This window comes from Protopterus annectens, chromosome 12.part0 (genome assembly GCF_019279795.1).
Source record: "Protopterus annectens isolate FY-2018-M chromosome 12.part0, PAN1.0, whole genome shotgun sequence".
In the NCBI taxonomy this organism is placed as follows: Eukaryota; Metazoa; Chordata; order Ceratodontiformes; family Protopteridae; genus Protopterus; species Protopterus annectens.
The window spans coordinates 1,529,654,391-1,529,668,775 of NC_056746.1; positions in this window are offsets into that span (position 1 = coordinate 1,529,654,391).

Consider the following 14,385-nt stretch of genomic DNA (forward strand, 5'->3'; position numbering starts at 1 on the left):
TTCCTCTGCCTAGATTTAGCTTCTGAATAAAACTTCTCATCTGTTCTGGATAGCATCGCTGTGGATCCTGTGGGCTTAGAACGACAGCTTACTTAGGTCTGTTAGAGTGTCTTCACTAGGATAATGGCAGTATCAGCAGCTCCTTCACTTGACTTCTAACATCAGTCTCTTCTTTTGTTATGGGTTGGTCATGCCCCAGTCTTGAAATTAAGAGTTTGAAGGCTGTTGGCACTGTATAGGTGAAGCAGACATCTCTTCCATGGTATTATCTTCCATGCCAGATATTTCTTTCACATTTGAATGTTTCATCAATGACAGTAGGCAATCCACTTGATAAATACTTCTTAACTGGTTTCTATACCTTCTTCAGACACCCTGTCTTTCATTAACACTGGAACATGAGATACAAACTTTGACAGAATGTAGCTCACGTGTTGCTTGTCAGTTTTACAGTCTTTGATCAGCAGATATATAAACTAGATACCCATGTACACCATGCTTACTTTTTTGAAAATGCATCCTACCTCCAAATTAGGGGGGTAAAATCACTTTGAGTGTTGGGAAACAACACTTTCATAATTCTAGACAGATAATAATTTTGAAACATTCTCCAAATATATGAATTTCATTTCAGTTTACTTTCTTCATTACTGGCACTTTGGGTGCAAACCATTTGCTGTTCTTTATATCAGTCAACACTCCAGTGTCTTCAAGCTTGATTTGCCCTCTTTCTCTTTTATATTTTAAAATATAAGGTACTACTCTGGCATTGCTGAACTTATTTTAAACAAGAATCATCTTTACTGAATTATCACTTATGACACAGGCAGTCACACATTTATATAAATGAAAACAAACCATAATGGCATATTTTCAGTTGCAAACATTATACAGCACTTATAATCTAGCCAGTTATTATCAGTCAAGCATTGCATAGCTCATTCAATTCCTGCTTTCCCTTAAACCTCATTCCATCTTCAAAAGATTATTCTGCATGCATTTTTCCCACAATTCCCATATTCCTATGTAATGTGCTCCTGCCCTTTTCTAAAGATCCCACTTCAGTTCTTTTATCTCTGTTACTATATTCATTACTTTTAGTATGGTTGGTTTAGACTTTGATTTAAATTTTCTAGTAATTGCTTTTTTGGCAGCCTCCAGAACTGATCTAACATTTAGTTCTAGTTCAGTTCTTCTGTTTGTTTTCATTGCCTTTTAGTTTTCCTGTATGGTTTATAAACACTTACATGGCTCCGAAGAAACAGTGTGATAGCTTTGCATCAACAGTAAATTAATTACTGCTCTTAGCTAAGACACTGTAGTTTTAGTATAGGACACCAGTACAACTCAATTCTATTATTCTGTTCTCTTCCACATAATGCTGCTATCCCATCATCACATAGATATGGGTTCAGCTGATGTATTTTACCTTCATATGCTGCTGTCATTCTTAATTTATCCATTAAGGTAACCTTTCAGCTTGTATATAATTGTACTAGTATTTTTTTTTAGAATCACAGAATTTATTTTTATTTTATTTATTTTATTTATATTTGTTGACTGGGAGTGTCCGACTGGACGTAGGTCCATTTTCAGCGGAGGCCCGGGGAGAAAAGCTCCACAGTTAAAATAAACAGACAGTAGTTACATTGGATTGCATAGCGATTAACAATTTACATAGCAATTACTTACAACATATTTACAGATGAAGAACATAGTACATCAGTAGACAACTAGAATCTTTATCTGTGAAGTACATAACAGATATTAACAAATGTTAAAATAAGAAGTTCCTGCTCTATAAGTACTAGGCTAATGAGCATCTGAGCTTGCTATAATCAAGGTAGTTAGTGGAGTGGAAAGAAAGGTAGTGGTTGGATGGGGTGGGTGATATTAGAGTGGGAGTTGCAAGGGCATAGCCAGCATGTTTTTAGGTGCGCTTTTAGTAAAGCTTTGAAGTGGGTGAATGATGGTATGGAGGTAATTGTGGGTGGGAGGGAGTTCCATAATTTGGCTATGGTGCAAGAGAATAGTGCTTCCCCAGCAGAGTTATTGGCTTTAGTGATCTGCAAGTGATTTTTGTTGCTGGATCTTAGTGGTCTGGTGGTGCGATAGGGTTGGAGTAGATTCTGGAGGGATGGGACATTTAGTGGATGGTTTACTAGTTTGTGGGCGAGTGAGAGTTGATACCATTGAAGGAGGTGAGGGAGTTCAAGCCAGCCCAGTTCAGCAAGTGAGAGACAGTGGTGACTACGGTAGGATGCCCCTGTGGCGAATTTGGCAATTTTGTTGTAGCAGGTCTCTAGCTTGTTTAGATTGCATTGCCTTAGGTTGGCATATATTGGAGAGGCATAAAGTAGGGTGGAGATAAGGTAGGAATTTGCTATTGAAATCTTTGCTGCTTTGGTGAGAAGATGCTTATTTCTGTATAATGCTTCTAGTTTTTTGTGGACTTTTTTTATGGTCATGGATATGTGAATGTCAAATTTTAGTTTATTGTCTATTTCCACACCTAGCAATTTGGTGTGTTCAGTTGGGTATATAGTGGTGTTGTCTTTTGCTGTGATGTTAAAGTGAGAGTTGTTTTGAGCATGTTTGGTGGGTTGGAAGATGAATAGTTTAGTTTTGTTTGGGTTGAGTATTAATTGGGCATCGGATAACCAAGTTTCAACAGAGGAAAAGGCTTCCTGTGTGACTTTTTGCAGTTTGGGTAGGGACTGGGCTGAGCAGATGATGGTCGAGTCATCTGCATATTGTATGAGTGTGCCATGTGTGGTGGCAGAGGTTAGATTATTTGTGAAAACAGAGAAGAGTATGGGTCCAAGGATGGATCCTTGGGGAACCCCTATGGAGACAGGTAGTTGGGGAGATATGTCATTCTGCCATACAACGGATTGTTGGCAGTCAGACAGGTAACTCTGAAACCAGTTGGTGACTGATTGTGAGAAGGATAGGTTATTGAGGACAGAGATAAGTTGTTTGTGTGGGACCATGTTAAATGCTTTAGATAGGTCTAGGAAAGTAGCAGAGGAGAGATAGCCATTGTTTTTATGCTGAAGGATAGTGTTAGTAAAGGAGAGTAAGGCAGTGGTGGTGCTATGGTTTGGTCGGAAACCATGCTGAGTATTGGAAAGGAGGTTGTTAGTAAGGAGGTAGTCTGAGACCTGAGAGTGTTTGCATCTCTCTAGTATTTTGGAGAGTGAAGAGAGAATAGCTATGGGGTGGTAATTGGTTAGTACTGTGGAGGGTCCCCCTTTGTGGAGGGGAATTATATGTGATACTTTCCACAGTGTGGGAACATAACTTTCTGACAGAGATTGGTTAATCAAGATGGATACTGGGTAGGCCAGAGCATCAGCTGCAATTTGTAGGTATTCACTTGGGAGGTTGTCTGCTGCTAATTTGATGGGGTTAAGTTTAGTTAAGAGTTTTTTTATGTTGGAGGTAGGTACAGGAGAAAAACAGAAGGCAGTGGGGAGATTAGTAGTCGAAGGTGTGGGTTGGAGGGGAGGGGGGTTGTGTTGTTTAGCTAGTGATAGTATGGTTTGTTTGAAGTGTGTGTTGAATGAGGTAGCAATATTTTCTGAGGAGTGAGGGATGTTAGGAGGAGGGGTACTGACTTTACCTGGGTGGAGGATGGAGTTTATGGAGGACCAGAATTGTTTGGGGCTATGTTCGGAGGAGTCTAGGGCAGACTGGTAGTATTGGAATTTGTCCTGTTTTATTAGCTTTTTGACTCTATTGCGTAATTCTAGGAATTTCTGTCTAGTTGAGGGGGTCTTGGTTTTGCGCCAGTGCTCCCAGGCTTCATCCCTGTTTTTCATTTTTGACTTAGTGGTTTTCTGTAGCCACGGGGAGGGTTGTGCTTTGATTCTGGAAAGTCTTATGGGGGCATGGTAATTAAGGATTCTCAGGAAGGTAGTATTAAAAAATTCAACTGCATCATCAAGATTGAGGTACTTTAGAGGATGTCAGTTACATTCTTTGAGGGCTGAGAAGAATGTGAGTGGGTTAAAGTTTATTTGTTTACGTATCTGACGGTAGACGACAGGTTTGGCTTGGTATAGGTATTTTTTCAGTAGGAATGTTGGGGAGTGATCACTGAGGCTATCTGATAAGCAGCCTGTTATATATGACTGGGGGCTCTTACTGACTAGTATCCAATCCAGGGTAGTGTGCTTGCTGGAGTTTTTATTTATCCTGGTTGGTGACTAGACTAGTTGGGTGAAGCCGTGAAGGTTTACATGATGGGTTGGATGGTTGCCAGAACAGGATTGCCAGTCAATATTGAAATCACCTAAAATGATAGTTTCTTGGCAGGGGACCACCAGATTGATTGCTAGGCACCCAGTATTACTGCTGCACAGGTTAAAACAGCACTGTCCAAGGCCAAGAATACAGCTTTTATGGGACCTGACAATATCCCTGGTTGTGTTCTACATGAACTACAGAGTGAACTGGCACTTCACCTGTGTGCTCTGTTCAATCACAGACTCACCTCAACACAAAGAATGGTGTTGTGGAAATAATTTTTAACATTCTTTTACAGAAAAAATGAAACCTAGCTCCTGTGTTTAATTCCATAGTAAGTTTCACTCCAATGGCTTCTAGAATGACCCAAATAATACCTCTTACCATTTGATTTCCACTATGTAACTCTAAACATATCATCATAATGTTCTCCTGTGCTGCTGTAACTCAGTTTTGGTTGCCCTTTAATAGAAGCAGGCAAGATGTTAGTAGACTAAAGCTCCAAAGGTGGCGGTGTCTCCATATTCATAAAGGATGCACACACCTCCAGACTGGTAGCCCAACATAACGCATCAGAGATACTTCAGATGCAACTAACACTGGGTAAGATAGCGATTCAGGTCGTAGCCTTCTATAGGTCCCCAACCATGTCCCAAGACTTGCGCTCCACATTCCTAAGCACCCTGAAGAATATTAGGGTCCAACCTAACACTCTCTTACTAGGCAACTTCAACTACCCCTCCATTAACTGGGTAAACTACTCATATACCAATACACTTGCCCAAATTTCCTGGAGTTCATTAATTCCAATGCCCTGGACCAGCTTGTTCTTACCCCCACTAGAAATAGCAACATCCTTGATCTGGTCATTACTAACATGGGCGACCATTGCTCTATACCAGTAGTCAGCTCCTCCCTGGTTAGATCCCACCACAAACTAATCATCTTGGAAATCCACATCCCTCCCACCCACCCAGCAAAGGTAACCACCATGAAAAACTTCTTCAGATCTAACTTTGGGATCCTAAAAACAGAGGTGGCTAACTTCACAGCACCCATGCAAATGGAGAGTAGTTGTGTGACTACAGAATCATACACCAATGCACTGCACGAACACGTACACAAATGCATGGATCTCACCATACCCAATAGAACCAAGACACTCTCCTTCAAAAAAAAGGAAGCCAATCTGGTGGTCCCCTGCCATAGACAAACTCTACAACAAAGGAGGAAACTGATGCGGAATAAGGTGAACTCCCAAGACTGGAAAAACTCCCTTATCTGCCTCAACAAAAAGTTGAGATCCCTCATCAAATCCTCTAAAGCTAGGTATGAAAACAGAATTGCAGCAGATAGTAAAGACAGCCACAAGGCCTTCTATAGTTATGTAAAGAATCTCCACGGCAATACTCAGATTTGCTCTGAGCTACTGCACAATGGTACCTCCTATACTGAACCAACAGATATTGCCAGTATACTGGCCGACAGGTTCAGTGCCAACTTTACCCTCCTCTCCTCCCCAAAGGACCAATCACAATACCAGTAGATTGCTAGGCACCCAGTATTACTGCTGCACAGGTTAAAACAGCACTGTCCAAGGCCAAGAATACAGCTTCTATGGGACCTGACAATATCCCTGGTTGTGTTCTACATGAACTACAGAGTGAACTGGCACTTCACCTGTGTGCTCTGTTCAATCACAGCCTCACCTCAGGCTTTGTCCCTGCCAAATGGCGCACTGCTACATTATCCCTCTCCACAAAGGAGGAGCATCTACAGACCCTGGGAACTATCGCCCCATTAGCCTGATGAGTCTGATATGCAAAGCTATGGAACGCATCATCATGGACCTAATAAACAAGGATATAGGGAACCTCCAAACTCTGGATCCCACACAGTTTGGTTTTGTGAAGGGTAGATCATGCCTGTTCAACTTGGTCGACTTTTTTGAGTCAGTCACCAGAGTTGTGGATTAAGACAAGGTGGTTCATACAGTCTACCTTGATCTGGTCAAGGCTTCTGATACCATTCCCCAATCAGGAATCATAGAAAAACTCACTAAGCTTGGCATCAACCCCTATATCACTAGGTGGGTTGCAAACTGGTTCACAGATAGAACCCACAGTGTGAAAGTAGCTGACTCCAAGTCAGACTGCTGATTAGTCACGAGTGGAGTCCCACAGAGTTTGGTCCTGGGTCCTCTCCTGTTTGGTATCTACTTCTCTGAAGTCCAGGCCAACATGAAGGGATTCTAGCTGACAAGTTCACAAATATTTGCAAGTTGGGAGCTATTATTAACTCCCCAAGTGATACTGACATCCTACAGAATGGCCTCACTGTGACCAATGACTGGTGTCAGAACCATGGCCTTAAGCTCAATGCCAAAAAATGTGTCATCATCCTCTTTGGGAAAAAATGGTTCCCATGAATTACCACATTGATGGTAGTCCATTGAACACAGAAGACGTTATAAAAGATCTGGGAACACAGGTTGACAGCAACCTCTCTTTTGATCACCACATTGCCACTGTGGTCAGAAAGTCCTTTTATGTGGCATAACCCATTACTAAGGGTTTTGCATCCAGGACAAAAGAGGTCATTGTCTCCCTCGACTCTTCCCTCATTAGGCCAATCATCAAGTACACTGCCCCATTTGGCATGTACCTCACTAGACACCTGCAACAACTGGAGAGGCCACAAAAGTACCTCACAAAGAGGATCCTAGGCCTTAAACACTTGTCCTATATGGACAGACTCAAAAACCTCCATCTATTCTCTGTCTCATATTGCCTACTTAGAGGCGATCTCTGCTTGACTTATAAAGCCATGTCTGACCCAGCTCTGTTAGAAATGCTACAGCTAAAGAAATCCCAATTCCTCCATACCACACCCTCCAGAGACTTCAACCTTGTTACCACAATTAACAGAACATGCTGTAGGGACAGGTTCATAACCCAGAGACTGCCCATGCTATGGAACAGACTTCCTATACATCTCAAGCAGAACACCTCGCTGACCCTCTTCAAGAGAAATCTTGATGAGTGGATGGGAAACAGAAAATTCACCACGGGGATAACACCAGTGGCTCTACTCGACAGAGGCACTGGGAACTAAGGTTGGGTGGCACTATGCCAGGATAATCATATGGCTAGGCTTGTAAAGGCCCCAGGGCCATTAGCCTAGTACACACCTATGAACCTATGAACCTACGAATCAGTTGCCTTGGTGGTTATATGATAGTCATTTTCCCTTTAGGATGAGAGATGATTCAGCAGAGGAGTTTAGAGAGGGTTATGTGCATGTAAAGGATGAAGGTGTCCCTGACATACTTTGCTACAACAATTAGCTTGGAAAGAAGACACTATGGGGAAAGGATTAATGATGGCAACTGATATATGTAAGTTTTGGTTTACTATAAACCCTATTTGTGAAAGAATTCAGAAATATTGATGAAGGACTAATGGTCATAAGTCCTGTTGGTGAGGAATCCAAGAACAGTGATGGAAATGAACTGCATTTTATTTTGTTAACCCATGATTTGCTGCAAGGAGGCATATTCCTTTTTTTATTATCCCTGTAAATAAACCTTGCCTTAAAGGCAAAAACTGATGCTACTGATTGTTCATTTTTACACTGATGTCTGCAGTATAAAGAAAAACAGTTTCATTTATACAAACTGTGACCTGTTAAATGTTACGTAGAATGTGCTCTGCCTGTAATTTACCCCAAGCAAAAACAGCAAACTCTACCTGGGGATGCACTTATTACCTGACTGCTTAACATTTTCGAGATAACCATGCTAAAGTTTATAGAGGAGGAAACCTAAGTTGTGTTACCTAAAAAAGCTTTCAGGGTTGTAGGAACTAAGGAGCTGTTAAATTCGTATGTCCAAGGGGATTTACTCTGGCCAAAAACATCCTCATGGCAGGAATAAGAGTTACTGTAGGGAATTTTTATAACAATAAAAGAAGTTTTCTTGTAGTTTCTCTCACTCTCCCTCTCTCTTTTGGTAAATCCAAAGCCATGTGTGTCCTGAACTGCAGCTTCCGAATCATTTGCAACATGGAAACGTTAATTGAGGATTTAATAAATTCCTATAATGCTCTGTAAGAATGGACTGTAGCCACAAATCAATACTTGCTTAACCTATACTGAGCGTTTTTTTCACATTCTAAACCAGCTCCACACCTTACTTAGAAACCCAATCACCAGAGGATCTTTGAAGAAACTATGTAAGAGAGATAACACGGAGGCTGACCTTGTGGTCTTTAAAAGGTGTGTGGCTAGAGAGAAGTGGTCCTATGTCAAGTGGGAAAAAATATGACATCTCCCTTTACTGAGGATCTAGTAAACATATATATATATATATATATATATATATATATATATATATATATATATACTCACACACACACACACACACACACACACACACACACACACACACACACACACACACACACACATACACACACACACACACACACACACACACACATGAACTTAGAAAATGCTGATTTCTACAAATATCAGAAATTGAAATGGAAACTTTGGCAAGGGTTGTGCCTCCTGTGAAGCACAATAGCTAGCTTAAGTTTCACAGCTGAACATTTGGCATGAAAAGACTGGTAAGGTCAGAAATGGATGATTTAATGCATGTTTTAAAATTTATGTCAGAGCCATGTGTAAATAATGTAAGCATTTTAGACATTCCCCAGGATTCAGTAAACTTCCATGCAGGAATAGCTTATTCCAGCACAGAAAATACCATTTAAGAGCAGCACGGCAGCACGCCATGCATAGTTATGAAGGTGTGCTGCCTCTGCTCCTAAATGGACATGGAGTGTGGACAAGTGCAGGGGGTGTGTCTGAGAGCAAAGCTCTAACAATATACATGCCCCTGCACTCAAGAATTGCCGTTTGGCAATTACAGTGAGCGAGAATGCTCATATAGGGGGTTGCCACCTTTTCAAATACCCAAAGTGGGACTGTTAGTGTACAAACGTGACATGTTGCAGGACAAAATGCACCCACAGCGATTGCAAAGGTCAAAGCCCCACTTTCCAGGAAAACCCTATGCTCATAGCAACAGAAACATGCCAGAATTTCTATCAAATGTGCAGATGCATGCAGAAATCCAAAGCAATAAGTGAAATATGTCCCTTCTTAGAGAAAATAACATTAGAAATTTTTTATCAGACTGATTAAATTTAACCATAGCTGCGTGGGTTTGCGCATTGCTTAGCTATTCATACTCTAGCTTAAATGGAACAAGAAGGTAAATAGTAAGATACATTCAATAGAAGCAGTACTGCAATAGTGTAGTGGTTAGAGTGCTCATTTTGCGAGCAGTCATTCCTGGTTTGATCCTCATTCTTGTAAATTCCATTTTCTGTATTAAAGCAATTCATGAACATTTTTTTTTTCTGTATAACCTACTAAATAACATATATTTGTGAACTGGAGTACTGCATTAAGTGCAGATGTGAGGTGTAATTGTAATAATGTGGTAAAATTCAGAGATAAACGCAAGTGCCCCATACAGTATATGTACACATGAATCAGAGATAATAAAGTTATAATATGTAATGAATGATAAATCAATGCCATACAGCAAATAGTGTAAAAAAATGTATTCCAAATCTACCACTTTCCCATGATGCATGTTTCTTTACTTTCTAAATTAGTGCAGGGGTAAGTGGGAGTAAACATTTTTAAGGAGTAGTAAGCGGGTTTAATCCTGTTTTGTGGGGGTAAGCAATGCCTACATAGGATAAGCAATTTAGAGGCTAAAAGACTGTAAGAATATTTAATCGGAAGTTAGCGTTGCTTACCATCGTGCAAACCCACTTACAACTGCTTAAGAGTGCCTTAATCACTCTGTATCCAACAGCCCTTGTTCTGCCCAGCAACAGAATAATCAGCCTTTGCAAGTCTCGAACCCAGGACCCTGCACACCATAGCCACAATGATTTACTACTACTCCCTATCAGCTGCACATAAAATTGAAGTATACCCAAACAGATCCTCACTATAGCAAAATCACATTCTACATGTGAAAAGAATTTATAAACAATTGTTTTGTTGTATAATCTACTAAATTACATATATTTGTGAACGGGAGTACTGCATTAAGTCCAGATGTAAGGTATCATTGTAATAATGTGGTGAAATCCCCCGATAAACACAAGTACCCCATACAGTGTACGTACACATGAATCACGGATACTAAACAAATTTATAACATGTAATGAATGATAAATCAATGCCAAACAGCAAATAGTGTGCAAATATAAAAATAAGCAACGCTAAGCATTGCACACCTCTGCTTACCAGGTGTAAGCAATGCGTAGCCCAGCTAAATAGATTTGCCCATTGGTATTCCCCTTTAAGCAATGCCAACCTTATGTAAGCAGGTTTGCCCATAGCTTAGCATTTTCAAAACCATCCAATCATGGCAAAGTGTGGGGAATTGGCCTTATTTAAACCCCACAGGCAGGAATATATCTCATAACTGGTTGCAGCTTCCTCCTGTAGGCACAATGACCGGTGTTGGGGAAGGATCACGCTTCAGAGTGCAGTGCTGAGGCATCCAGGAGTCTAAGGTCACAGCAGGACTCCTGGTAAAAGACCATGAAGAGAGACTGCTGCAGGGCCAGTACCATGGTTCCCAATATAAAGCGGAAGCCTGGGACAGTCTCGCCTGTGACCTCACCAGTGCAACTGGCATCCCTCGAACTGGTGAGCAGGTCAGGCATCACTATGCCGACCTGAAATCGAGGAAGAGAGAGCTCTTGGATCAGTGGATCCAATAAGCTAGGCAGGGTGATGTCCCAGCAGTGTGTAAGCACTCATTCTACTAACTGTTTAATAATTGCCTATCTCATGTATATTATGGAGAGGTATGCCTAAATATTCATCTTATGTCTCTGACAGCTGCAGTGGAGTGGGCTGTGAATCAGGAAGCCTATGCGTGTAGGCTGCAAAGGCTGCTTAGCGAGGCAGGTTAGTAATAATCTTGCATGTATTGTCATAAGAAATAAATCTAAAAGTTGTAGAAAATTTATTGCCAGTATAAAACCTGTATTGTGTATGGGATGTACTGAATAAACCAGACAATATGGCGGGAAGAGTCTCATATAGGTTGTATGTAAATAAAAGGGTAACAGCCTGGCATTAAAGGTCTAACTCCTGGACTGCTTGTGTTTACTCTGGTATCATAAGGTAATGTAGTGTTGCATTCTTTTAATAGTACTGTTGTATTAAACACTGTTACCCACACTGTGCTACATAAATAAAATGTGTAGGAATGTCTGTATATGAGTGTTGTAATCACAAGGTCATATTGTACAACTGAGTGAGACTTAGACAGAAAACAGTGAAACAATACACAACAAAATCCAAATACCACACTCAACTGTGATGTAAACTGTTGTATTTTTAGCACACACAGCCATGGTTCGAATCCTGGGAGTAGTAGTAAGCTGTATGCATAATCATACCCCTCAACTGTACAGATTTTGTCAGAAAGTTTAGATAATTGGCTTAATTTTTCTGCCTGTCAACCTGTCCCACTGGCAAATCAGTGGGATGATCCCAGAAGTTTAGGCAGCAAATAATGACATACAACTGATTGTCAGACATCATAACCATCAGAAATATATCTATAAGAACAAACCTGTCACTCTAGCAACTCTCCAAAATGTTATGAGAGTAATATGCAAATTATGTCCCATCTCTATCCCCATGTTGTGAAGCTATGACCAGTCTGTGTGCAGTAACAGAGTGAGATGTATGTACATAATAACGTGGAATCTGGTAATATGTGTGCCAACATTCAGGTAGTGTTAACAAACATTCCCTCCACAGGTCTGTCAGATAAGAAAACTGTGCCTGGAAATAAAGATTGAATTCCAGGACTGGTACTATTTAGTCTGGTATTGCATGGCATTGTTAGTGTTGCTGTTTCTCTGAATAATAATGTATTACTCATCACTGTCACCCACACTGCGCTACATATTAAAAATGTCTAGGAATCTCTGTATAAGACTGTTGTAATTACAAGGTCAGATTGTAAAACCACGGGAGACTTATAAACAGAAAACAGTGAAGAGATACACAGCAATATCTAAATAATACACTCAACTGTGACGTACACTGTTTTATTTTTAGCAGACACAGCCACGGTTCAAATCCTGGGAGTGGTAGTAAGCTGTACGCATAATCATACTCCTCAACTGTACAGATTTGTTCAGAATGTCCAGATAATTGGCCCATATCTGCTGCCTGTTACCCTGTCTTCCTGGCAAATCAGTGTGATGATCTCTGAAATTTAGGCAGCTTTTAATGACATATAACTGATTGTCAGACCTGTAAATATTCAGAAAATGTATATGAAAACAAACCTGTCATTGTAGCAACTCACCAAAAGTTTATGAGGGCAATTGTCAAAATATGTCCCAGTTCCACCTGCATGTTGTCAAGCCTTGACAAGAGTGTGTGGAATAAGAGATTGAGTGGTATGTGCATAACATCAACCTGGAATCTGGGAATATGCATAGAAACAGTCAGGTAGTGTTAACAAACAATACCACCACAGGTATACCAGGTAAGAGGTATATACTGTAGGTAAAACACAGTTCACGTATATACTTGTCTACAAACATACCACCGTCCAAACTAAAGTCATAGGGTAGTGTAATAATATATGTAAGGTACAGATTACAGCAGTGACTAAGAATGTTGTGAGAACTACAGGAATATACAAGTTGTTAATTCACATCTCTCTCCCCCCCACCATATCTGCAACAATAATCTAAATACACAACTCAATGGGTATGTGTACAATTAAATCTACTGTTGGGACATATGTCCTATTGTTTGATAAATATTGAAATGTGTTTTTGTGCATGTGCCATGTTGAAATACACCCACATTGGTGGCATGCTGCCATCAATTAAACCTGCATGCTGTTGTAAATGGCCATTGTAGTTCCAAATATGCATGTGTTCTGTTTGCTATGCAACTGTTCCATATCTGGTGTTTTGGGTAATGGGAATATCTATGCATGCTGTTATACCTAATCCTGGAATGTGTTGACTATTACTAACCCACATATGTTTTAAAATTGCAACACCATAGCACGTTTGGTAAGGCCGGTCCCAACGAACCCAACTCATCTGGCTATGGCACTGGGCACCAGCACATCTGTGGCCCACGCCGGGACCTCCTCATCTGCTAGTCCTGCACCACCTTCGGGTGGAACCACCTCAGGGGATGGGGCTCACCCCCCTTGGAGTGGGCGCAGATAGGAAACTGTCATGTCCGGGGTCTGGTGCATAGTGGGCTCCGCAGGGAGTTTGGAGATCAGCTACGCAAGCTTGAGGGCCACATGGTGCATTTAGAGAGTCAGCCTGCCCCTCCTACCCAGCCCCCAGCACAGCCACATTCAGGGCCATGAAGGTGCAGTGGTGACTGCCCATGGGTGGAGACCTCAATCCCACTGTTTCCATTTGGGGGCTCATGGGTTTCTGACTTCCAAATACCCCTCCCCATCCAAGATGTTTACCCCCACATGTGTCATATAACACCCCTGTATGCTGTCTTGTCTGTCTTGTATGTCATCCTACCTAACCTACCTCCCCAAATATGCCTAATTCCTTCCCCAACATCCCACTCTCACCTTAAAAAAAAAGAAAAAAGGGCAATCTGTTCCCCAAAAAAAATCTCATCCCATACATAGCTGTCCATTTCGCACACGTAACCACTGGACACATGTAATCTGGTGTAATTGGCTTCACAACATATTATTGTTGTCCTCACCCCTCTCTCAGGGGGTTGAGTGTCCAAATCTCCCTCCAAATTCAGTGTCTATGCACAGCTGTTGCTGTAGAAGAAATGGGCAGCTATGGATCTTCCCTACACCCATCCTGCACATCCCTAGCTATTTTACATATTGTCTTTCCCTCTTTGTGCCCCTTTTTCATCACTCTCCTATCACACCTTTTTCTTTTCTTTTAAAGAAATTAGCATGGGGGTAAGTGGGAGTAAGCACTTTTAATCAGTAGTAAGCAGGTTTAAGCCTGTTTGCGCAGGAGTAAGCAATACCTACACCGGATAAGCAATTTAGAGGCT